Consider the following 24,919-nt stretch of genomic DNA (forward strand, 5'->3'; position numbering starts at 1 on the left):
GCTATGGTCATTTTGAATTTTTGTCTTTCATTTTTGTGTATGTGTTTTGTCTATGGACTGTATTTATGTTATTTTGTTCCCCTTTGTTGACATTGTTGTTTGTTTTTATAGTATTTAAGATTATAATTCATTGTTGACTGTCGTATCCAAGTTTTTGACATTTTTACCCTTTATGAATGTTTTACCCACGCATTGTTAATGGAATGCTATGCAATTATCATACAAATGAAAGGTTTAGCAAACTTTAAAAACTAATCCACCATTTTCTACATAAGAACATGCCTGTACTAAGTCTGGAGAATGGTAGTTGTGTTCCATTCGTTTGATGTGTTTGAGCTTTTTGTTTTGCCATTTCATTAAGGACTTTCCCTTTTTTTTTCTTTTTTTTTCCTTGGAGTTCGGTACTCTTTGTTAGTCGGAGCAAATTTTTACAATTATTTATATAAAAAAAAAAAAAAAACTTACACACCAACATAAATCAAAAGTTTAATTTAAATAAATAATCAAAACAAATTATATCATGCATGAGGTGCAATATGCTCATCCATTCCAAATTGTAAATTGGCGTCAGCTACCTGATTATCTGGAGAAAAAAAAAAGGACATTAAATAAAAAAAAAAAAAATACAAAAATACAAAAAAAAATTAAAAAAATACACACATACAGTTAGTTTTATGTTAATTGAACTATATCGTCTATTCTAGATAAATATATATATATATATATATAATGTCTAAAAATAGCAACAATCAACATTCAATCTACTTAGGCGTGGATCAGTATGTAAAAAATAAACTGATACAGTTACTGAATTAATATATATATGCTCTCATTTAAACTTTAAGCTCCCAACAACTAGTATCAAACAGACCAGTCCATTTCACACAACTCAGAGTCGAGTCATGATCCCAACAACTAGTATCAAACAAACAAGTCAATCTCGCACAACTCAGAGACGAGTCATGATCCCAACAACTACTAGTATCAAACAGACCATTCCATAAGAACTAAGAAAAATTAAAAAGATGTAAATATTTACACTCCTTAATAAAAAAAATGGGTTTTTTTTTCTTTACTTTATCTGTGAAAAATTATTTTCTCTTTTCTTTTTCAGAGTATGGAAATGGATTATAACACTACTAATAGAAAAAAGAAAACTTTAAAAAAAATCAATAGAATATAAATGTCGTAGAAGAAAACCCGGAACTTGTGTGTTATGTACATATGGACTTAATTTGACTGTATAGATGTATTTTATGAGACTTAGATAAAATCTTTTCTATTAATAAATTATAAAAACACATATAAATTATGCTTTTGTTTTTTCTTATTTAATGATACTGTGGGAGTGTGTGGTTTTGCGTTTGTTTTTTTTAAGTAAAGTTTCACATAAGAACTAAGAAAAATTAAAAAGATGTAAATATTTACACTCCTTAATAAAAAAAAAATGTTTTTTTTTCTTTACTTTATCTGTGAAATCAAGGATAAGTGAAACTTTACTTTAAGTTATATAATGTTAACAATATTACTAAGAAAGAGTTAAAAGTAAACATATTTTTAAAAGTATCTTATTTCTAAGTGTAGTTTTCTTTTTTACATTTTCTTTACAATATAAATGTTCATTACCTATATTAGTTTTACTATTTATTCTACAGTGTAAAAAAAGAAAGCTGATAGAAATCAGCTCAGACGAAGATAATAAGAAAGATGATGTAAGTGTTAGAAATAATCCTTGCATGTTTAATCTTTTAAGAGAAAGGGAATTATCAGGAAGGATGAAAAAACTTCTAATTAGATGAAGAAAAAAAAGGTATATAAACTTTGTTATGAAGAAAGTCATTGTTATTGATAACGCCTGAAGTTTGCTCATGATGTAATTAATATGTCATTCATCATCATCTACGAAGATTCATATCATTTCTAGAAATGTTAAAATAATCTTGTCACGTGACTGAGATATGGAATTAATATTCATGTATGCAAATTTTTTTATTGTGTTAACTGTTGACATTTTAATCAAATGAACGTAAACTTACTGTACACATTTTCCCATCTATCATCATCAGATCATGATTTAATTCACCACACAAATTCATTGATTTTTCTAACATGATGGTTACATGGTTAGTAAATACATCATCTTCTAGATGTGCTTTAGTCTTTATGTTGTTGAAACGAATGTTTTCTATATCATCTGTCGCCTCTCTCCGAAATCTCTCTTCTGTTTCCCTCGAGCAATCTAACAAATATTCCACTCTGTAACAAGATGATATATGTATATCACCTTCCACAATCATTACACTCCCTACGCAAAACAACAAACACAAAATCAAAGTAGCAGCCATTTTTTCTTCCTTTTTTTCTCGATAACGTATAATATCACGTGATTAAATATTTTAGTATAGTGTTGATTTTGGTAAAGTGATGATTTTAATTATTAAATAAGAAAACCCGGAACTTGTGTGCTATGTACATATGGACTTAATTTGACTGTATAGATGTATTTTATGAGACTTAGATTGATTGATTGTTGGTTGCTTTACGCCGCATTAGCACAAAAAGGCTATATCGCGGCGAGAGCTAATTCGAATATTTTTACAATTTAAAGCATATTTTTAAAATAAGACAAAAAGTCCTTCAATATACTTAAATTCGTGACTAAAGCATGATTTAAAACATGTTTAATAGTATACTTGCAGTTGCAAGGAACACATTGTGGTTCATCTTATTTTTTAAAAGATACTCATTTGTTATTCTAGTATGACCAATACGACATCTAGTAATAACACACTGATCTTTTCTGCACATAATATTATTAAAAGGTTTGCCTAAATTAGGTTTAATTTCATGCAATTTATTATCATCTTTTTTACTCCATTTATTTTTCAATATATTAAAAACATATTCTCTAACATTAGATTTAAAATCAGTATATGGTATATCACAGTTAGATAGAGGATCACCCAGGGCATTCTTTGCCTCAAGGTCTACAGCTGTGTTTACTAGGATTCCAACATGACTCGGAACCCATAGAAATATTATTTCTTTCAAAAGAATTTTTAAATTCCTCATTACATATAAAATTTCTCGATTACGTATGATATCACGTGATTAAATATTTTAGTATAATGTTGATTTTGGTTAAGTGATGATTTTAATTATTGAATAGTTATTTTCTCTTAACTTTTTTCAGAATATGGAAGTGGATTATAACACTAGTATTAGAAAAAAGAAAACATCAAAGAAAACATCAAAGAAAATCAATAGAATATGAATGTCTTAGAAGAAAACCAGGAACGTGTCTGATGTGTATATATGGGAACTTGTGTGCTATATACATATGAACTTAATTTGACTGTATAGATGTGTTTTATAAGAGTTAGATAAAATCTTTTCTACTAATAAATTATAAAAACACATATAAATTATTCTTTTGTTTTTCTTATTAAATGATATAGTGGGAGTGTGTGGTTTTGCGTTTGTTTGTTTGTTTTTGTTTTTTTTAAGTAAAGTTTCACATAAGAACTAAGAAAAATTAAAAAGATGTAAATATTTACACTCCTTAATAAAAAAAATGGGTTTTTTTTCTTTACATTATCTGTGAAATCAAGGATAAGTGAAACTTTACTTAAAAAAAAGAAAAAATGTGGTATGCATTCAGTTCAAATTGTGTTAAGTATAAATGAGGAACTAGATACTCTCCTGAGTAAATATTATTATGATGTGGGTGGACCAGCTGCATATGCCTCTGCTGACAAACTGTATCATATCGTGAATGCAGATGGTAAAAAAGTTAGTCGATATAAAATAAGACGGTGGTTGAATTCACAAGATAATTACAGTTTACAAAAAACACTTTGTCGCTCATTTAAAAGAAAATGAGTGTATAACACAGGGTTGAATAATTTGATGGATGCTGATTTAATGGATCTAAAACAATTTTCCATAGAAAATGAAAATTACAAATACGTGTTAGTTGTTGTTGATTGTTTTTCACGATACCTTTGGTTACAACCACTGAAAAATAAAAAAAAGAGACGAAGTCACCTCAGCATTTAAAAAGATATTTAGTGAGGCAAAACCTCAAAAAATTCGAACTGATAAGGGACAAGAATTTGTAGCCAAAAAGACACAGTTGTTATTTAAAAGTAACGGTATCCGACATTTTTCAGCTCGGAATGAACTTTATGAAAATTACGCTGAAAGGGTTCTACAAACTATTAAAACAAAATGTTTCGCTTTTTCACAAAGAATAGAACACATAGATATATTAACAACTTACAAAATTTTGCAAAAAGCTATAATGGTACTCCACATAGAAGTTTACACATTCTGAAACATTGCACCTAAAGACGTTAATTCAGACAACGAAAGTGATATCTGGGGGAAATGTATTTAAATAAAACAGAGAAAAAACAAAAGAAATAAAAGTACAAACAAAAAAAAAAGAAAAAGAGGAAAAAACAATACAAGTATAAAATAGGTTATTTAGTTCGAATATCAAATATAGCTCATATTTTTGATCGATCCAATAGCCAAAGATGGACTGAAGAGATATTCAAAGTGGTGCAAAGATTTAAACAACAAAATATCGATCTTTACAGGGTTTCAAATATAAAAGGAGATGAATTTATAAGGGGGACCTTTTATGTTAGTGAGCTCCAAAGAGTAGAGAAAGATGAAAATAGTCTTTGGATAATTGAAAAATATGAGGAAGAGAAAACGACGAGGAAAAACTGCGTACTTGGTTTGTTTTCAAGGGTGGCATCCTTCATACACACCAGAAGAACAAATTCAATTTTTATCATAATGGAACATATAATTTTCAATCGAAGTGATCAATCAGATGCATTTTACCCTAATAATTCACCATTCAAGTTTAAAGTGTGTTGAAATGAAGTTTTACAATTACAAGGTGAATGGAAACTGGGGATATTAGATTTTTACATTGATCAAAAAGTTACAAAAAAAAAACAATCATCAATTATACTTGTTTTGTGATGTATGTAGTGGAGTAAATGTTTTCCCTAGTATACAGTATTCACTTTTGAGAAGAATATTTCCCACGGATATGAGTACATGGAATTATATTTTTTTCTTTTCCAATTTATTTATCAGTAAAGAAATACGAAATTCAAGTCTTAGAATTTCTTGTAAAAGCCGAACACGGAGAAAACGCGTAGTTTTTGAAGAATAATTTGTCGTTTACACTACAATTTATACCAAGCTTATTTTAACGCAGATATGTCGAACATTGACAAAATGTACACTCCCAATGTTGATCTATGGTCTAGATATTATCAGGATGTAATTAATGGACAATCAAATGCTTACGTAGGTCATATGAAATCTGGATATAACAAAGGATCGCAATCGGGATCACTTATGATTCTAATTTCGAATAAATCTCATCCTATTCGTACAGAAAAAGAAAAAAACCTTTGAGGTGCGTTTAGTATCACCTAGTGAACAAATTGTAAATCAAGCAAAATAAGAGATAAAAACTAACGGTGAGAGTATAAATAAAACAGATGGTAAAAAATATCCAGCTTTATTTAATGAATCCTATCATTACCAAGAGAGAAGAATAAGTCCTTTAATATTTAGGAAAAATGTTACACTTTCATTCTATTTAGAAAACTTTATGATGGATCATCGTGCTTCAATCTTATCATAACCAAGAGAGAAGAATAAGTCCTTTATTATTTTGGAAATATGTTATACTTTCATTTTATTTAGAAAACTTTATGATGGATCATCGTGCTTCAATCAGTAACTTTCTTTTTCAATTGAGTAATTTCGTACCTCAACATATACACACATTCAGTAGCACGCAATTAAATGTTTCAGCACTGTATCATGCTTTGTTGCATGAAAGCAGGGAAACCAGAGTAGGAATTCACTCAGGGATGAGTGAGACATTTTTGGGAGAGCTAATGCAGCAATGCAATATAACAAATAAGTGTTTTCAGCAGATATATTCTACAGATAGGATTAGATATCTTAAAGAACAGGTAAGAAATACTTTAATTTTTGTATCTAAAGTTGCTTAATGAAGCAATATGATTCATAAAGCTGGTCTGACAGTGGTATTATTCAGTTTTATAATTTAGGTGGTACCAAACACATTAAGAGACCGATACAATGGCATCTCAGTTAAGTCTAATTGAATTAAATATATCAACCCAGCTTTATTTAATGAATCTTATCATAACCAAGAGAGAAGAATAAGTCCTTTATTATTTTGGAAAGATGTTATACTTTCATTTTATTTAGAAAACTTTATGATGGATCATCGTGGTTCAATCAGTAACTTTCTTTTTCAATTGACTAATTTCGTACCTCAACATATACCAGTAGTGGGAATGCATTTTTTCCCATGTTATAAGTGTCCACAAAGAGACCGATACGTGAAGAATTGCACCCACAGTGGTCTGGGAAGAATGTGAAATATGAAAAGATTTTCCCGGTGAAAACCCAACTGTATGATCTCTCTGAAGAAATGAAGAATTGGTATTGCTACCAACCGATCAATACATTTAGTAATACACAGTTTAATATTTCTGCACTATATCATGGTTTGCTGCATTAAAGCAAGGAAACTAGGATAGGATGTCTCAAGGGATTGAGCGAGACATTTTCAGGAGAACTGATGCAACAGTGCAATGCATCCAATTGTGTGCAAAGCCGAGACATGCTGCAGATAAGATTGAATATCTTAAAGGACAGGTAAAAAATACTTCAAATATTTTTGAATATAAAGTTACTTAATGAAGCAATATGATTCATAAAGCTAGTCTTACAGTACTATTATTATGTTTTATAATTTAGGTGGTACTCAACACCTTAAGAGACCGATAAAATGGCATCTCAGTTAAGTCTAATTGAATTAAATATATCAACCCAGCTTTATTTAATGAATCTTATCATAACCAAGAGAGAAGAATAAGTCCTTTAATATTTAGGAAAAATGTTATACTTTCATTCTATTTAGAAAACTTTATGATGGATCATCGTGCTTCAATCAGTAACTTTCTTTTTCAATTGACATATTTTGTACCTCAACATATACCAGTAGTGGGAATTCATTTTTTCCCATGTTATAAGTGTTCAATACAACCGGAGTTGTTTGAAGAAATAAAGAATTGGTATTGTCACCAACCCATACACACATTCAGTAGCACGCAATTAAATGTTTCAGCACTGTATCATGCTTTGTTGCATGAAAGCAGGGAAACCAGGGTAGGAATTCTCTCAGGGATGAGTGGGACATTTTTGGGAGAGCTAATGCAGCAATACAATACAACAAATAGTGCTACAGATAGGATTAGATATCTTAAAGAACAGGTAAGAAATACTTTAAACATTTTTGTATATAAAGTTACTTGTATATAGTTTTAGGTGCCACTTTAACATTTTAGCTATACAAACAGTTATATAGATAATAAACAAGTTGGTTTGAAAACAAAAATTACACAAATAAATTTTAAATTAAGTCTGTTAGGTGGTATTGACTGTCTGGTGCTTCTTCTTAAAATACGTGGTGGTGCTTGCAAGGGTGTGATAACTTCTTGGTGTGCTGCAGGGGGTATGAATTGTCCGTTTTTCTTCTGTGAATCGTCTGCGCCTGTGCACTTAAAAAGGCGGGAGATTGTGACCGTGTCGGTAAAAAAAAGTACAATAGACATTAGACATTATTTTATTATTCTAATTATGGGCCCTAGTCGGGAAAAAAATACAAAAAACATCATAATACAATTATTATATAAAACATTAGTGAAATACACAATACGTTATACAGAAAGTAATAAAGTGATAATACGAAAAAGAATAAATATGAAAGAATTGAAATGTTGCTATATGATCTTCAACAAGTCATGATAGTATAACTTGAAAAGGGGGAACGGAAGCACATATAATAAGAAAATATGAGGTACGAGACAATGACACTCAGACAAAAAGTTCAGAAAAAAATCGAATGTTTTGGGTTTTTTTTAATATGTAGCTGCTTTAAATAAAGATTTTCAGTTAAGAAACCCAAAACAAAGCAGATGACATACTATCACAGTAAAGTTTCTAGAGATTCGTCAACACTTTGTTTTGTTGTTAAACGCAATTTTGTTTGCGCACCACATAAACAATTCGGCATAGAGTTGTTATGGGAAACCACAAATGAGGTGGTTATTCCTCCATTAGTCCCACCCCATACTTAAAAGTGGAATATCATTGGTTTAGATAATGTTTGCTAGAAAAATGAAATTAGTATAAAAGTGCGTATTTTTCGTTTTCAAGTACTTCTAACTTTTTACTAGAAATCGATTATTTACGAAATTCATTAAGTGTTATAATGGCATCTGAAAATGTTCAATTTATCAAAATTGCAACTTCAACGGTTTGGACTGAATACAGAACATAATTCGGGAGGGGGAAAGTGCTAACCTATAAAAATTCCGCTAGAGGACTCTATTATTTGGATTAAGCCGCTTCAAATTGAACAATAGAATTGAATTTCGGACTGGTTGAGATGGACGACCTATTTAACCTGATGGGTCAGCTGACAACATACTTTGCACAGGTAAGACTGTTTATTTTAACACGAGGTCTACATGGTAAAAATATCCACCTAGGAAATTTAAGATGATACCTTTTAAAAATGTTATTTTTCTGTTTGTATGCGCTTATCATTTTTAAACGAAAGTATTTCAATTATCTCTGGGTTTTTTTATTTAAACATTTCATCTTCATTATTGCAGTCATCGTTTTCTTGAGACCATACTCGCAATTGGTGTCAAGAGTTAAATATTTAAATATTTATGCGTATTTTTCGTTTTCAAGTACTTTAAAATAATACAAGCAATCAATTATTTACAAAATGTTCATCATGGCATCAGATAATGTACTTTTTAATAAAACTGTAACCGCAACTGGCCGGACCGAATACATAATACAATTTGGTAGGGGAAAAGTTTAAAAAAGTCCGGAAGGACTTTATTATTTGGATCTAGCCGCCAATAATGGAACTATGAAGCTAAACTTGGGACTGGATGCGTTGACTGATTTATTCAGTCTGGGAGGTCATCAAGAGTCCCTGACCGCATAGTTTACGCAGGCAAGACTTTTTATTTTTAGGTCCATATATGAGTGTTCTTATAAAAACCTAGGATATTAAGGTATTTTTTTCTGGTAGTATGCGCTCACCGTCTCAGACCAACAAATTCTTTAAAAAAAACAACATGAAAAGGTTTTTGATGCACTTACAATTTGAGAAAGACAAAGCGGAGAGGGAGGTACAAGTAGTAGTGAACTTCATGAAGTGTTGCTACATGCAGAGGTAATGTTATTATTCGACCAACAGCCATATGATTGATTGATTGTTGGTTGCTTAACATTAAGTGGCAAATATCAGATTCCTGTTCAGGACAAGAACAATTTAACAACAAATACATTAGGTAGGTATTGTAATAGGAGCCATCCGGGATGATGGTCGGGGAAATTTGACTCCCACTTGAAAATCAGGGTATTTTGGATGACAGAAATTTTGCCTTGCAACAGGCCACCTATGGACCCGTTTAAGAGCTTTTGCAAGGGTTTTAACTTTCAGAGAGCGTGGCGCTCTCTTTACACGAGACATCGGATTTAAAGTCCACATTCTGACTGGACGTGGATGCAAACTTGATTCATCCCGCATAGCCAAACGGACGCCCCACTTTGGCAAGTGTTTGTTTTACTGTCGATCGGAAGAAGACAAAGTAACCATACTTCTGTTTGCCCTGTCACCCTTGGTGGATGTACAATATTGATAGATGCAGATAGTGTATGTCAGTAAATAAAACGACATTTCATAAAGGAATGAGCGCATATAATGCAGACTATCCATTCAATATAAACATTGAAACATGTGTTTATCTATCATTATGTATTCATTGTGGTTATCTGATGGTTTTACATGTATAGTAACAACAAAAGAAATTTTGGTTGCATGTAAACCGACTTGAATGAAGAAAAAAATGAAGGGTTGCTGATTCAGCGTTAAACAATCATTGAATCATATACCGTTACACCGATATATGTTATTAATGATTGGTTGATTGATTAGTTACTTCTGTGTTCCGAATTAGCAAACAAAAGCTTAACCTATATATTTCAGTTTCAGTCGACGTTGGTGTTATTTTCTTTGGACATTTGAAGATGTATTGCGAATCGTCCCTGTAAATAATTTCAACTCCAAATCGATGAATATTTTGTACTGTGACATTTATTATTTGTGGCATGCGTTGATTCGCAGAGGTTCAACGTGTAATTGAAAATGATCACTTACATCAAAAGAGATTGTCTATTAATAAGATATCAAGTAGCCTTCTTGTTTCTTTAATAGTTTTTGTTCTTTTTTTCTCCATAGAACTGCTTCGTACAGGTCAATTCCAAACCAAGTTTTTAACACAAATCTTGAACTATTTAAGGAGAATATACCCTTATGTTGGTTCAATGCTAAACATATCGAAATTTTATAGAAAATCCACAGCCTTTATCCTTGTTCTCTCATATTTGGCAATTTGATGACTGATATGTATAGGGTAACTGCGTTCAGTGCTAGCATTTATTTCCATAAAACAAGTTTATTTAAGTAGTTATTGGTTAAAACAAATACAAATATGGACCAAATCAAGTCCAACTTTTAGGGTGCGTTTGGCTTTTAGTGACTCAGCACGAGGTATTTTGGAATTTACAGGTTGATTAGAACATTTTTTTTTAAATAAACACTAGCACATCAGAGAAAAGCAAGTGAGCAATCTATGTTTCAATTTTTGTAACAAAAATCTCTGTTTTAAAGGCTGTAGATATGCCATATAAATCTTTGGTTTATTTGCCTCAAAGTACTCTTGTTGTATTAAACGCAATGAAACACACAGTAAATAATAATGCTTTGCATCAAGTTTCCCCTTGGTATATGTACAAAATGGCACATCTCCATTATTCATTAAATCTGTAGTTTTTATATCATTGAAGTTTGAAAAGTTCGTACAAAAATGGCTACAGAAGGGGTCATAAACCTTAAATGACCAGGGATTGCCACCGTTTACACCTATTTTGCTTTGGACTTCTGTGTAAGTATTCATTGCCTAATGTTGTTGGTTTCGTTTGAGCTTATTTCTACATTTGAACTTTAAATTGTTGGACACTATGCGGTATGAAGTGGGATGCATGTATATTTGAACTTTAATATCCTCGCCATTTGATACCTTCTAGTGTTTCCTCATTGTCCACCCATGAGTATTCCAATATCATCTGTCGTTTTTACTGTGTGACGGTGGCGATAACGAATTAGCAAGTAGTTAATGTATTAATTTGTACGCAACTTTTCCATTAATATAAAGCTTCACGATTCGGCAAGATAAATACAAAACTTTGTTAGTCTTGTATTATTTAAATTTAAGTTTCTTGTGTACAATTTGGAAATTAGTATGGCGTTCATTATCACTGAACTAGTATATACTTGTTTAGGGGCCAGCTGAAGGACGCCTCCGGGTGCGGGAATTTCTCGCTACATTGAAGACCTGTTGGTGACCTTCTGCTGTTGTTTGTTTTATTTGGTCGGGTTGTTGTCTCTTTGACACATTCCCCATTTCCATTCTCAATTTTACAATGATATATATATATATATAGCTACAAATCGATTGATTTAACATTTGTACAGTTCAAATACTCCTAAGATGAAATTTGTTTTTCATGTGTTGTCCCTCAAAGTACCAACGTGTACTTTACTAGGAACACTATAAACAGGATATATACCACAGGTAGATTATCACTTCTGGTAAGCTGAAATCTTGAAGATCATATTTTTGTATAAGTTCCACGAGATACCCGACAAAAATTTCTATTCACGTTCTAAATATGTATTTGCTAATGCTGTCTAGTAGCCTTCTTTCTTCTGCATTCACGTTACTGTTCTTTTCCTTTGAATTATATATTTGTCTTCAACATAGATCGGCTTCTTGCAATCTGCAAGTCAATTCCAAACCTAAGTGTATAACACAAATCTCGAACCAATATTATGACCAGGGATTGCCATCGTTTACACATATTCTGACTTGATTGATTGATTGTTGGTTGCTTAACGTCCAGTGGCAAATATTTCATGCATATTCAGGACGAGAACAAGTTCACAATCAATACAATAGGTAGGTTGCTACAATAGAGGCCATCTGGGATGATGGTCGGGGAAATTTGGACTGCCACCGGAAAAGGAGGGTATATTTGGATAGGGACAGAAATTTTGCCTTGCAACAGGCCACCTACGGACCCCTCAAAGAGTTGTTGCAAGGGTTCTTAACGTGCAAAGAGCGTGGCACTCTCTTTACACGAGGCATCGGATTTAACGTCCCCCTTCTGACCGGACGTGACTGCGAACTTGATACATCCCGCACAGCCAACGGACGCCCCACTTTGGCAAGCGTTTTACTGCCGGTCGGGAGAAGACCAAATGACCATATTTCTATACCCCAGTCACCCTTGGGGGTTATTCTGACAAGGACTTCAAGAACTACAAAAAATAATCTGGTGTCAATGGCAAAACAAAGAATGTTAAAGTTAAAAAAAAATCAATATTTTTTACAACAATTAAATAATTAAATTTAATCTAAATCAAAAAATCAAATCAAACAGACACTGGTAGAGGTGTAAATATTCAATGCCTTAAGTTGTTGGTTTTAATAAAGCTTATTTCTACATATGATCTTTGAAATGTTGAACACTATGCGGTATGAAGTGGGGTGAATGTATATTTGAACTTCAATATCCTCGCCATTTGATACCTTCTAGTGTTTCCTCATTGTCTACCCATGAGTATTCCAATATCATCTGTCGTTTATACTGTGTGACGGTGGCGAAAACTACTTAGCAAGTTGTTTATTCATTAATTTGTGCCGACTTTTCCATTAATATAAAGCTTCACGATTCGACAAGATAAATACACAATAATATATATATAGCTACACATCGATTGATTTACATTTGTACAGTTCACATACTCCTTAGACGAAATTTGTTTTTCATGTGTTGTCCCTCAAAGTACCAACGTGTACTTTACTAGGAACACTATAAACAGGATATATACCAAAGGTAGATTATCACTTCTGGTAAGCTGAAATCTTGAAGATCATATTTTTGTATTAGGTTCCACGAGATACCCGACAAAAATTTCTATTCACGTTCTAAATATGTATTTGCTTATGCTGTCAAGTAGCCTTCTTTCTTCTGCATTCACGTTGTTGTTCTTTTCCTTTGAATTATATATTTGTCTTCAACATAGATCGGCTTCTTGCAATCTGCAAGTCAATTCCAAACCTAAGTGTATAACACAAATCTCGAACCAATATTATGACTAGGGATTGTCATCGTTTACACATATTCTGACAAGGACTTCAAGAACTACAAAAAATAATCTGGTGTCAATGGCAAAACAAAGAATGTTAAAGTTAAAAAAATTCAATATTTTTTACAACAATTAAATTTAATCTAAATCAAAAAATAAAATCAAACAGACACCGGTAGAGGTGTATATATTCAATTCCTTAAGTTGTTGGTTTTAATAAAGCTTATTTCTACATTTGATCTTTGAAATGTTGAACACTATGCGGTATGCAGTGGGGTGAATGTATATTTGAACTTCAATATCCTCGCCATTTGATACCTTCTAGTGTTTCCTCATTGTCTACCCATGAGTATTCCAATATCATCTGTCGTTTATACTGTGTGACGGTGGCGAAAACTACTTAGCAAGTTGTTTATTCATTAATTTGTGCCGACTTTTCCATTAATATAAAGCTTCACGATTCGACAAGATAAATACACAATAATATATATATAGCTACAAATCGATTGATTTACATTTGTACAGTTCAAATACTCCTTAGACGAAATTTGTTTTTCATGTGTTGTCCCTCAAAGTACCAACGTGTACTTTACTAGGAACACTATAAACAGGATATATACCAAAGGTAGATTATCACTTCTGGTAAGCTGAAATCTTGAAGATCATATTTTTGTATTAGGTTCCACGAGATACCCGACAAAAATTTCTATTCACATTCTAAATATGTATTTGCTTATGCTGTCAAGTAGCCTTCTTTCTTCTGCATTCACGTTGCTGTTCTTTTCCTTTGAATTATATATTTGTCTTCAACATAGATCGGCTTCTTGCAATCTGCAAGTCAATTCCAAACCTAAGTGTATAACACAAATCTCGAACCAATATTATGACCAGGGATTGTCATCGTTTACACATATTCTGACAAGGACTTCAAGAACTACAAAAAATAATCTGGTGTCAATGGCAAAACAAAGAATGTTAAAGTTAAAAAAATCAATATTTTTTACAACAATTAAATTTAATCTGAATCAAAAAATCAAATCAAATAGACACCGGTAGAGGTGTAAATATTCAATGCCTTAAGTTGTTGGTTTTAATAAAGCTTATTTCTACATTTGATCTTTGAAATGTTGAACACTATGCGGTATGCAATGGGGTGAATGTATATTTGAACTTCAATATCCTCGCCATTTGATACCTTCTAGTGTTTCCTCATTGTCTACCCATGAGTATTCCATTATCATCTGTCGTTTATACTGTGCGACGGTGGCAAAAACTACTTAGCAAGTTGTTTATGCATTAATTTGTGCCGACTTTTCCATTAATATAAAGCTTCACGATTCGGCAAGATAAATACACAATAATATATATGTAGCTACAAATCGATTGATTTACATTTGTACAGTTCAAATACTCCTTCGACGAAATTTGTTTTTCATGTGTTGTCCCTCAAAGTACCAACGTGTACTTTACTAGGAACACTATAAACAGGATATATACCACAGGTAGATTATCACTTCTGGTAAGCTGAAATCTTGAAGATCATATTTTTGTATAAGTTCCACGAGATACCCGACAAAAATTTCTATTCACGTTCTAAATATGTATTTGCTAATGCTGTCAGGTAGCCTTCTTTCTTCTGCATTCACGTTGCTGTTCTTTTCCTTTGAATTATATATTTGTCTTCAACATAGATCGGCTTCTTGCAATCTGCAAGTCAATTCCAAACCTAAGTGTATAACACAAATCTCGAACCAATATTATGACCAGGGATTGTCATCGTTTACACATATTCTGACAAGGACTTCAAGAACTACAAAAAATAATCTGGTGTCAATGGCAAAACAAAGAATGTTAAAGTTAAAAAAATCAATATTTTTTACAACAATTAATTTAATCTGAATCAAAAAATCAAATCAAACAGACACCGGTAGAGGTGTAAATATTCAATGCCTTAAGTTGTTGGTTTTAATAAAGCTTATTTCTACATTTGATCTTTGAAATGTTGAACACTATGCGGTATGAAGTGGGGTGAATGTATATTTGAACTTCAATATCCTCGCCATTTGAAACCTTCTAGTGTTTCCTCATTGTCTACCCATGAGTATGCCAATATCATCTGGCGTTAATTTGTGCCGACTTTTCCATTAATATGAAGCTTCACGATTCGGCAAGATAAATACACAATAATATATATATAGCTACAAATCGATTGATTTACATTTGTACAGTTTAAATACTCCTTAGACGAAATTTGTTATTCATGTGTTTTCCCTCAGAGTACTAACGTGTACTTTACTAGGAACACTATAAACAGGATATAAACCACAGGTAGAATATTACTTCTGGTAAGCTGAAATCTTCAAGATCATATTTTTGTATTAGATTCCACGAGATACCGGACAAACATTTAACAAGATTATCTATTCACGTTCTAAATATGTATTTGTTTCTGCTGTCAAGAAGCCTTCTTTTTTTCTGCATTCACGTTGCTGTTCTTTTTCTTTGATTATATATATTTGTCTTCAACATAGAACGGTTTCTTGCTAGATGCGCAAGTCAATTCCAAACCTAAGTGTATAGCACAAATCTCGAATCAATATTATGACCAGGTTTTGTCAATGTTTAAACCTATTCTGACAATGACTTCAAGAAATAACAAAAAATAATCTTGATTCAATGGCAAAAAGTCCAAAAAATTTATTAAAGATTGTTTACAACAATTAAATTTAGTTTGAATCAAAAATAAAATCCAACAGACACCGGTAGAGGTGTAAATATTCAATGCCTAAAGTTGTTGGTTTTTATAAAGCTTTTTTCTACATTTGATCTTTAAAATGGTTGAACATTATGCGGTATGAAGTAGGGTAAATGCATCTACTATATCCTTGTCATTTGATAAGATCCTGTCTAATGTTTCCTTATTATCTACACTTGAGTATTCCAACATCATTAGTTATTTATACTTATTGACGGTGGTTTCAATTACTTTGCAAGTAGTTTATAAATTAGTTCGGCTGTGATTGTTTCCAATTATATGAAAAAAAGTCACGAATCGGCAACATAAATACACAATAGAATATATTTAGCTGAAATTCGTTTGATTTTACATCTGTATAGTTTAAAGCCTCATGGAACGAGATTTGTCCCTCAGAGTATCAACGTACACTCAACTAGAAACACGAATATTTAATAACCAAACTTGAAGATTATCTAAACAGGTAAGATACCACAGGTATAGTCTTGCCTCTTGTTTTAAGCTAAAATCTTGAAGATAACATTTTTGTACTACAAAGTATTAACATCATGTCCGCTTTTTTAGATGTTTACCGTCCATTTACAATTCAGTTGTCTTAACAGTCAGCATTTTCCTGATTTCATAAACCATTTTTGATAAATTCCCAATTTTTGTTAAAAGCTGCAAACAAACCTCCACTGATTATCCGGCAATTAATGAGGACAAAATTACAGCTGAAAAAATGCAAGACTTATTATTGTATACACCTTAGCATTACAAACTAAGACTTATACAATTGTCAAGAACCTTCCGATAGATTTATACAAAATTTCAATGACTACAACGATTATTTTCGCGTTTGCCTTTTTGTAATACATGTTAACCATTATAGTGTTGAAATCATTAAATCAGATGCATTGTGTAGTGAAGTGAACGGGTTTTTTTTTCACAACTCTATCCTAGCTATTTAAAGAGATATTTTAAAAAGTTGGCTCGGTTTCTACACGTGATATTCACATCACCTTATTAATATTTTCTGACAGAGGGAACATGAAATTTGTAAATAGTTTATATTTTTATTTTGTAACTTTTCCCAAAAACAAACCTTTTTTTTTTATTGTTCATGGCCTTATTGGGCGATTCTTATTTGTAAATGGGGGTTGTCCCGCAGTTTTAGCTTACAATTGACTGTGTATGCAATACTTAAATAATAGATGTTTACAATGTTAAGGAATAGATAAGGGACTACAGGTATATTATCACCTCTTAGTCTAAGCTAAAATCTTGAATATGATCTTTTAGTATGCGAGGAATTTAAACAAAAAAACGATGTAGACACAAAAGTTACCAGGCAATGAGGTTTCTACTTATTCAGTCGACATTGATGTTTAATTCTTCAGACATTTTTATGATGTATTATTATATGAATCGGCAATGCGAATAGTTTCAACCGCAAACCGATAATTATAATAATTTGTACTGTCAAATTTCCTTTATCAGAAAATACTTATTATTATAAGCATTGGCATGTGTTGATTCGCAGTTCAACGTGCAATTGTCCAAGACCACTTATATCTAAAAGATCATAGGTAGATTATCAGTTCATATGTTAAGCTGAAATCTTGAAAATCATATTTTAGAATGGGTTCAATAAAATCAACGGTACCAATTTTTTTGCACCAGATGCGCATTTCGACAATTCATGTCTCTTCAGTGATGCTCGTTGCCAAAATATTTGAAATCCAAAGCATATATAAAAGATGAAGAGCTATAATCCAAAAGGTCCAAAAAGTATAACCAAATTTGTGAAAGGAATCAGAGCTTTGCATGAGGGAGATACAAAAGATTCAAAAGACACCAGACAAATATTTTAAAAACTTGTTTTTCATTTTCGTATTTAATATGTATTTGCTCATGATATCAAGTAGCCTTCTTGTTTCTTCATTAACCTGTCTGTTCTTTCTTCTACTTATTATTTTTTATCGTATTTAACACGATTGTTTTTGCTTGTGTTGTCATGTAGATTATTTGTTTCGTCATTAACCTGGCTTTTCTGTCTTTTTACTTATTGACGTTGATGTTAATTTCTTCAGACATTTTTCAAATTTATTATGAATCGGCAATGAAAAAAGTTTCATCTGCATATTGATAATTACAACAGTTTGTTCTTTAAGTTTCATCATGGGAAGATATTTATCATTGAGTCGTGTGTTGATTCACAGAGGTACAACGTGTAATTGACCAGGATCACTTATATCTACAGGGATTATATCAAACAAGATAAGAAAACAGGTAGATTACCAGTTCATATGTCAAGCTGAACTCTTGAACATAATATTTTTGTATTGGATTCAGAAAGATATCGGACGAATATTTTTAAAACTTATTTTTTTCATTCTCGTATCGAATATCTATTTGCTCATATCAAGTAACCTTCGTGTGTCCTCGCCAACCTTTGTTCTTTAACCTAAGAGTATATAACAAATCTAGAACAAATAGTATGGCAGGTATTGTCACCGTTAACGCCTATTCTGAAAAGGACTCATCGATCTTCTAGAAATAAAAAGAAATATCTGGTTTGAAAGGCAAAATTGGGAAAGCCTTATGAAGACAAAAGTCACCATGAACTATTACAGATAATATAAACAGGTAAGATACCACAGGTATATTCCCACCTCTTGATTTAAGCATCTTTTAAATCATATTTTGTTTTAGGAAAGATTAATATATGGATTGAATATAGACATATGCAGGTCAATTATAACTTACTATTCAGTTATTTTACATACATTTTCTTTATTTCGTTTACCTTTTTGATCCTTTTTTTTCGAAATTCAAGACTATTTATTGAGCTCACCTTATTTTCAAGGAATTGATAACAAAGACTTGAAATCATTGAATCAGATGCGTGTAGTGAGATGAACTACACGTATTTTTTACAACTTTATCCTGGCTATTTAAAGAGATGCTTTACAAAGATGCCTCTGTATCTACACTGTGCATTCGTATACAAAAGTAATTTTTTCAAGATATTTCTCTTATCTCATGTCCGATGTCTCGTGTACCAAGCTCTTTGCACGTTAAGAACCCTTACATAAATAGAAAAAAAGTTGGAATAAACTATTGGAATTGTTTTATATTGTTTTTATACGACCTCATAAATTGAAAAAAATTGGTCGTATATTGGTATCACGTCTGCGTCGTCGTTGTCTGTGGCGTCCGAATACTTTTAGTTTTCTAAATTTTCTAAAACTCTAAATTTAGTTTAAGTCAATAGAAATCTATGAAATTTGAACACAAGGTTAATGACCACAAAAGGAAAGTTGGGATTGATTTTGGAAGTTTTAGTCCAAACAGTTTAGGAATCAGGGACCAAAAAGGGACCAATTTGGCATTTTCTTGGTTTTCGCACTTTAAATTAAGTTTAAGGCAATAGATGAGTATGACATTTTGACACCAGGTTTATGACTACAAAAGTCAGGTTGGGATTGATTTTGGGATTTTTGTTCACAACAGTTTAGGAATAACGGGCCGAAAAAGGGCATAATTTAGCATTATTCTTGGTTTTCGCACAATAACTTTAGTATAAGTCAATTAAAATCAATGAAATTTAAACACAAGGTTCATGAACAAAAAAGGAAGGTTGGGATTGATTTTGGGAGTTGAAGTCCCAACAGTTTAGGACTTGGGGTCTAAAAAGGGGCCCAAATAAGCATTTATCTTGGTTTCGCACCATAACGTTAGTATAAGCAAATAGAAATCTATGAACACAAGGTTTATGATCATAAGAGGAAGGTTGGGATTGATTTCGGGAGTTTTGGTCCCAACTTATTAGGATCCAAAAGGGTTCAAAATTAAATTTTATAACTACTTGGGTTCTCTGATATACCGAATATAACCATGTATTTAGATTCTTAATTTTTGGTCCCGTTTTCAAATGGGTCTTCATTAAGGTCCAAAGGGTTCAAAATTAAACTTAGTTTAATTTTAACAAAAATTGAATTATTGAGGTTCTTTGATATGCTGAATCTAAACATGTACTTAGTTTTTTTTATTATGGGCCCAGTTTTCAAGTTGGTCCAAATCAGGGACCAAAATTAAACTTTGTTTGTTTTCAACAAAACATCAATATATCGGTTTCTTCAATATGCTGACTCTAACCATGCATTTATATTTTTAATATTTAGGACCGGTTATCAAATTGGTTCACATTGAGATATAAAGGGTCCAAAATTGAACTTTATTTGATTTCATCAAAACTTGAATTCTTGGGGTTCTTTGATGTGATGAATCTAACCATGCAGTTAGATTTTGGATGTTGGAATACCATAAAGGGATGGTAAGAATTGTCTTTAAGAGTTATGGCTCTAACCGTTAAGGAATAAGGTGCAAAAAAGGGGGGAAAAGGGTTTCCAGGTTAATGGACAATTACAAAACATAATTTAAAAGCAGTGTAATGTTGGTAATTGAAACTCATTTTAATATCTCACCTAAACTGCTCTTTAATAAATTATGTATATTGGAAATTGTCAAAAACTTTATTCTTATTATTTATTATTTTAATCATGACTGTATGACATTTTATGTTTTATGATGTATTTTAATGAGTAGGTATAGTTGAAAACTTCATAAGAAATTTTAATTGAGATCATTTTTGGAATAAGCGAAAGGGGGAGGTGAAAACAATTGTTGGGGTCCAATTTTTCTTATTTCAGAAATGATAAAGAAAATTTCTTCAAATATCAAAGGATTAATATTCAACAGCATACTGAATTGCTCAAAAGCAAAAAAAAAAAACAACAAAAAACCCAACATTTTAAGTTCATTAGACCACATTCATTCTGTGTCAGAAACCTATGCTGTGTCAACTATTTAATCACAATTCAAATCCAGAGCTGTATCCAACTTGAATGTTGTGTCCATACTAGCCCCAACCATTCAGGGTTCAACTTCTGTGGTCGTATAAAGCTGTGCCCGCGGAGCATCTGGTTGAAAAATGTCCGATATTTATTTTCACATTAGTACTGTATTAATGAATTTATTATATGATAAGATCTGAATCACATAGTCTAAGATGTCACTATGACCATTATATTAAGAATTCTGATTCCTCGACATGATGAGACTTTATTTACCATGTCGGTATGTGATTGGTGATTTGTGAAGTTATTTGTAGTATCTTGAAAATATGGAGAACTATTAACTCTGTAGAGTGAGTAGTTATGTATGTGAGTGCATATATAAGTTAGCCTTTATAGTTCTAAGCTAAGCCCCTTTGCATGGATGAGTAATGGTGACATCAGTAGTCTTTTCTAGTGTAGGCTGTTGTTTACTTGGCTGTGTCGATAGCGCGACCCTCTTGTGAACAGGGTGGTTCTCATGACGAAGCCAAGTACTGCGTGGTATGTTAGTAAAACCAATTGCAACATAGATTTCTTTTTATCTCTGCACCATTCACAGTAGCCTTGGTCACCTTTTGGTAGTGTGAGATTGCGAAACCATTTGAATACTGGCTCTTTCTTTGGCGTTAGTGTAATGACTGAAGTTGTTGTTTCTGAAGATCTTTCTATGTTTATCAATCCTTGGTGTAATGGGTCAGTGACCTAAGGTCTTAACTTGTTACTAATGATTCGATGCTATTATGTTTTCTTATAAAGAAGGACTATAACTTTTTTATTTTTGTGCTCCGAATATTAACAATATACACACAAATTAATATACAAAGGTATCATATTTTACTAACTTAAATTATTTTCTCTATTTCTATAAAATGAAGTGTTAATAGTAGGAATTAAACCACCAGAAATGAACTAATTTGATAAATTTAATAACATATGCATACATTGATGAGAATAATTCCCATGGTATATTAAATAACAGTTTAATTCCTTTAAAACACAAGTTTCATATTTTTTTCTGTTCCAAAGCAGTCATTCATATATTTTTGACCATCGACTTGAATTTTTTCTTTTTGTATAATTATATAGTATCTTAATCCATCTAATAAATTCTACTGGAAGGATCATTTTCTTTATAACTTTACAGGAAATTCATGCCTTAACTTATCAAATGCTTTTTCTTGGTCAAAATTTATTAAGAAAACTTTTATTTTGATATTATAGTTTTGGAGGGGCCTTTCATAGCTCACTATGCTGTATATACTTAGCACATTGTTGAAGGCCGTACCATGACCTGTGTAATTTCTGTGTTATATGGTCTCTTGTGGAGAGTTTTTTTTATTGGGAATCATATCACATTTTTGTTAATGAATACCAAGATATACAACTGAACAACATATTGGTATCAAAAAATAACTTCATTTCTCAAAAATCACATGGATAAAAACTTGTCCATGCATTTGTCCATCTTTGATTCCAATGTTTTTCCTCGTTCTATGCTCTCCTTGACCGCTTGGTGGGGCTTGTACCAAAACAGGTTCATCCTCTTCCGAACTAGACGGATTTTCTGCTGGTACCTCTATTGCTCCTTCTCTGTGGTCATCATCTAGCATTCTCCTTTTCACCACAGTTTCTATTTCTTTTTCTATTTTTTTTTGTGCTACAGGCACACCAGAATGTCCTCGTTTGCACAGCTGTAAAAAAAATATACGAAAAATGTACTGATTTATTTAAGTTAATTCTCAACAAACAAGTAATATAACAAAAAGGAAAAAAAATCCCCAAAAATCAGATAGTTGTCGCTTTATAATTGCTGATTTGTTAAGTTATTTCCCTATTATAATTGTTTTCATGAATGGGTCAATGGGATTAAATAATCAGAAAATAATAAAAAATCTAACTACTGATAACAGTCCAGATCATTTGAACAGTAAATATATAGAAGTTTATGGCGAGGGCTACATCCTGCTACACTTTTTCGAATAACGAAACTAAGCAATAACATATTTTATTTGGAAATAATCACCAACTTAACATGTAGTTCAAAAACAAAGCTATAATTATTGTTGTTCATTCATCGTTTTTGACTCTTTTTTTATTAGAGTAACAGCACACATCTATTATCTTCAATTTTTAATTGTCGAAAAGTCGCCATTTTTCAATTTGTTTTCTTTAAGAAAGGATGTCTACCGATCGAGGGGTCAACCAAAAATATAGTAATCATTTAGATTTTTGGGGGAGGTGAGGGGTAGTTTTTGAGGTGAAAATACGGCCATATTTGTCAATTTGATATGATGAACCTTCTTTTGTCGCCAAAAAAAAATAAATTGCTTTTCGCCATAGGCCATAGGCAAAAAACAAGTTTGTCTGGGAAAAAACATAGCACCCCCCCCCCCCTTCTCCCTAGAATTTCAAATGGTTGAGCACTGTCTTAGATAGTTGTAGATACTTTAATCTTTTGATGAAATCCTATGACTAATGAAAATTACACCTTTTACGAACAAGAGGCTCTCAAGAGCCTGAATCGCTCACCTGAATTTTTTTGGTTTAATCTCTCATCAATGATTATTTTGGCTTTTCAATTTATTTAAATGTTCTTTGAATCGTCCTATTTTCTTCAAAAGCAAAAAAAAATCATTTTCTCCTATGTTCTATTTTAGCCATAGGAGCTATGTTTCTTGACATACAAGGAAATGAAATATAAAATTTATACTAGATACTCTGAAACTCTGAAACTCATTTAGCCTAAGTTTGGCTGAAATTGATACAGCAGTTTCAAAAGAGAAGATTTTTTAAAGTAAGTCAACATTATGAACAAATTGTGAAAAAAGTCTTTAAAGGGCAATAACTCCTAAAGAGGTCAATTGACAGTTTTGGTCAAATTGACTTATTTGTAGATCTTACTTTGCTCATCATTTTTGCTGTTTACAGTTTATCTTTATCTATAATAATATTCAAGATAATGACCAAAAACTGCAAAATTTCCTTAAAATTACCAATTAAGTGGCAGCAACCCAACAATTGGATGTTTGATTCATCTGAAAATTTCAGGGCTGATAGATATTGACCTAATGAACATTTTTACTTGTGTCAGATTTGCTCTTAATGCTTTCGTTTTTGAGATATAAGCCAAAAACTGCATTTGACCCCTATGTTCTATTTTAAGTAACGGCGGCCATGTTTTTTGACGGATCAAAAATCAAAGCACACACTTTGTGCAGGATAATCTAAGGAACAATCATGCTAAGTTTTAACCAAATCCATTCAGTAGTTTCAGAGAAGAAGATTTTTTAAAGTTAGCAAATATGATGAACAAATTGTGAAAAATTGTCATTAAAGGACAATAACCCCTTAAGGGGTCAATTGACAATTTTGGTCATATTAACTTATTTGTAGATCTTACTTTGCTGATCTTTTTTGCTGTTTACAGTTTATCTTTATCTATAATAATATTCAAGATAATGACCAAAAACTGCAAAATTTCCTTAAAATTACCAATTAAGTGGCAGCAACCCAACAATGGTTTGTTTGATTCATCTGAAAATTTCAGGGCTGATAGATCTTGACCTAATGAACATTTTTACCCCATGTCAGATTTGCTCTAAATGCTTTCGTTTTTGAGATATAAGCCAAAAACTGCATTTGACCCCTATGTTCTATTTTAAGTAACGGCGGCCATGTTTTTTGACGGATCAAAAATCGAAGCGCACATTTTGTGCAGGATATACTAAGGAACAATCATGTTAAGTTTCATTCAAATCCATTCAGTAGTTTCAGAGGAGAAGATGTTTGAAAAATTGTTAACGACGACGTCGACGACGACGACGACGACGACGGACGCCAAGTGATGAGAAAAGCTCACATGGCCTTTAAGGCCAGGTGAGCTAAAAAGGGGTATTTACAAAAAAAAAAATA

General features: G+C 31.8%; 1 pseudogene; it reads right to left on the reverse strand.

The window, feature by feature from the left end:
- Positions 1-518: 518 nt before the first annotated feature.
- LOC143050798 (uncharacterized) overlaps positions 519-24,919 on the reverse strand; it is a 29,697-nt pseudogene continuing 5,296 nt past the window's right edge.

The sequence above is a fragment of the Mytilus galloprovincialis genome, chromosome 11 (assembly GCF_965363235.1).
Source record: "Mytilus galloprovincialis chromosome 11, xbMytGall1.hap1.1, whole genome shotgun sequence".
In the NCBI taxonomy this organism is placed as follows: domain Eukaryota; kingdom Metazoa; phylum Mollusca; class Bivalvia; order Mytilida; family Mytilidae; genus Mytilus; species Mytilus galloprovincialis.